At 31.0% G+C, this 3455-nt stretch overlaps 1 long non-coding RNA gene across 1 annotated transcript; it reads left to right on the top strand.

The window, feature by feature from the left end:
- Nucleotides 1-216: 216 nt before the first annotated feature.
- On the top strand, nucleotides 217-1976 carry LOC111046837. Its single transcript, XR_002605792.2, has 2 exons — nucleotides 217-374; nucleotides 1777-1976. It is a non-coding gene; the product is annotated as an uncharacterized LOC111046837 (long non-coding RNA).
- The last annotated feature ends 1479 nt before the right edge of the window (nucleotides 1977-3455 follow it).

Below are 3455 nucleotides of genomic sequence, written 5' to 3'. Positions count from 1 at the left end.
ATTTGAAAACACATGCCCTCGACTAGAGTCGAGTCTCTTCTCGACCTGAGTCACGTATGTGTTGTGCGTTGAGCCTACGTCATTGAATTACAAAATATTTTATTACGATTCTTCTCCTGAAACTCTCAAAATTTATGCAATGGCCAATGGGTCTGATAAGCTCTAGCAATACATTTTGAAATATATAAAGATTGAATCAATCAATAAATAAATATTACAAATAAGTAGAAACACTATTTAAGTATTTAATGCTTTTCTCATTATCTTACAGAACACTTTACGCTAGTAACTGCAGCCAACAAGCAAAACCTCTCTCAACCATGGGCAAGGAAAGGACTACCGTCAACATCACCCTCATCGGACACATTGCTTGAGTCAGTACTATTTATTTACAACCTAAACATCAACTATTTTTTTTAAGATGTTTTGTGATTCTCTCTATTACCTTTATCAATATCCCGTTCGAAAAAAGACATAGGTTTCAATAATGATGAGACTCATCCCTGCTGTTGCGCTGATAACTATAATAATACTCACAACATGAGTTGTAAAAATATAGATGAAATTCTGGATACTCTTATTTTATAAAGTTTTGATACTTTTATAACACGAGTGATTACATAATTTCATTTGGAAAAAATAACGATGTTATAATGAGAACTTTCCGCATTATAAGTGTTTGGTTATAAAGGAATATGTATGATACACTATTTTACATAAGTGATTATCCATTTTTCGGGAAATGACATCGTCTTGAAACAAGTGCTGGACATGGACCAATAAAAACTTAAGATGGGAGTAGATAGTGAGATTTTTCTCCTCCATTCAGTTTTGATTAAAAAGAGCGACCACAGACTAAGCGAGTATTTTTTACTCTGTTGTATATCCATACTTTTTCACTGTTAAAATTAAACTCGAAATTTAAGAAAACCTTTTGGAGTGAAATGCACTTACTTTTGTAGTGACTATCGTTTCGACCTGTTGTTGGTAATGACCAACCAACTTTCACTCCAAAAGTGTTTTTTTTTTTTAAATTCGAGTATTTTTTGTAATTTATTGTTACCTACTTTTGTTTTGTTTCTACTTCTGAAAAGTAGATAGCTGAATAATGAATCAATTCAAAAATTGTTACAATTCCCTATTTGATATTGTAATCTTTTATCCAAGTTATCTTTCGGATCTATAATAATATGTTTTGCTTTCCTTTAATTGTTGTTTTATAAATGCCCACCAATTCAACAATATCCAGAGTCAATTATTAGCAACCTATTTCTCAAAATATTGGTGAAGAGTTGCTTACTGTACGGTACATATTTCGTGGAGGTTGATTAGGAATGAAATAGTTTTAAATTAAAACAATTTATTTTCCATTTGAACAAAAACAATATAGACATTTCAAAGATGGAAAAACTATCCCATTATGGATGCCATTGAATTCGTTGGCGTTTAAATAACAACGATGATCAAAAATAGTATTTCATTCCCAATTCAGCTCTATGCTTTGAACCAATAATAAGTGTTTGAATTTTCCCATCATTATAATAGAGAAACCATCTGCTTCAAGCCACTCATGTGAGCCTCCCTCTTGCAACCCTCCATCTTTACCCTCGAATCATCCAAATCTCCACTACTAATCATACAAATTGTCAAAAGGAACCTATCAAAAAGGTCCAAAATCAGTAATAATCTATTTTTAAAATCTTTCATTTTTAGATGTACCCAAGTGATCATTTATTATTTTAATAATTACAAATGAAATTTACTTTTCTGTTACAGATGCTAATCATACATCTACACGGACATCCTGTTAACATGATCATGATGACAGATGGATTTTCAACGATTTGATTCATAAAATAAAAAAACACATTAATAATTTCACAAATGTAGCTACCTACATTTAAATACATACACAATGTGTATGTCATCATCACTGAAAATGTTTGACAATAAAGCTTCAAATGTTTAAATATTAATAACTGTTGTTTATTTTTCAAATACCTTTACACTCTGTGCAGAAATAAAATGTTATGTGGTAATAAACGTCTAAATGATTTAATTCTATTCATATATAATATAATAATCTAAAAGAAAGCTTGAGGAATTTTTTTGTCCGATGACGTGATTTGGCAGAAATAGCTGAAAACTGAAAAATTAACCAAAAATACGAGGTTTTTGGAGCACTTTGTATGTAGCACAAGGAAATGTTGCATGAAAAATAGGTTTTGAACTTTTATCATGTGTCTGAGCATTATAGAGTGCGTTTATTATGTCACGCACTTCAAAGAGTGGTTTTTATATTCGATGTGTGACTACCGCAAAATAGCATGACTATTTATGGATAAGAGACATAAAGGTGTATATTCAATGTGTGCAGGTTGAAACAGGTCTTCAGTATATTGTTTTGATTACGATAATGTAAGCACGTCGTTTTGCCAAGCGTGAGTTTTCCTTTTTCAACAGTATTTCACCAATATTCATCGCCTCCAGATTTTTTCCTGTGGGGTTGTATCAAAGGGTTTAATAAATGAGCCTTATACTCTGAATGAACTGGAAAATAATGAATATTACAACGAATATTATAAATATTAGCTCACGGATTCATAAACAAAAGTGTTAACGAGTGTGGAAAACAAATCCTTGCCTGTATTAATGAACAAGGCTGACATTTTTTATTGACCGAACGTAGGGAGGATTTTCTTTTGTCTGTTTGTATGTATGTAACTCATTTACGGTCAAACGCGCTGATAGAATTCTATGAGATTTGGCAGAAATATTTCTTTTTTAACTGAGCGTCAAAGTATACACAAGGCTTCTTGGAATTTTGAATTTTAAGGATAATATGAAAGGAGAAGGAATTTCCTCCATACTCCGATATCACTCTATATATATATATATATATATATATATAATATATATATATATACAGGGTGTTTCAGAAGTAGTGTCGAGAATTTTAGGGTATTGTACCTGGATGCTAGGAGACTACAAATGTCATATTTGAAGTGTCCAAAACTCAGCGGTTATCCTTATAGCTGCCATTTTGTTTTTTTTCACTTAAAAAATTTTATCTCAAGAACGAAATGTTGTATTGATCTGAAATTTGGCATGAATATTTATGCTATAAAGACTCAACTATAAAAAATAAAAAAAAAATTTTCGTTGAAATTTTTCAAAATGGCGGCCATTTTAAATTTTGATGGCGAATATCTCGAAAACCGTCCATTTTACAGAAAATTTACAAGAGACAAAAAAGCTAGCAAATTTTTTCACAATTCCAATGATACCTAATTTATCAAGATTGGTCGAAGAATAACAGAGAAATTGATTTTTTTCGTACTGCATGCATGACCACTTTTCACCATTTAAAGATCAATATTAATTTTTTAATTCCAGATGTATTTAAGATGAAGCTTTGAAACTCGGTATGGCTCCATATGGGCAAACAGATGATT

This window comes from Nilaparvata lugens, chromosome 8 (genome assembly GCF_014356525.2).
Source record: "Nilaparvata lugens isolate BPH chromosome 8, ASM1435652v1, whole genome shotgun sequence".
Lineage (NCBI taxonomy): Eukaryota > Metazoa > Arthropoda > Insecta > Hemiptera > Delphacidae > Nilaparvata > Nilaparvata lugens.
This window is presented reverse-complemented; position numbering and strand designations above follow the sequence as displayed.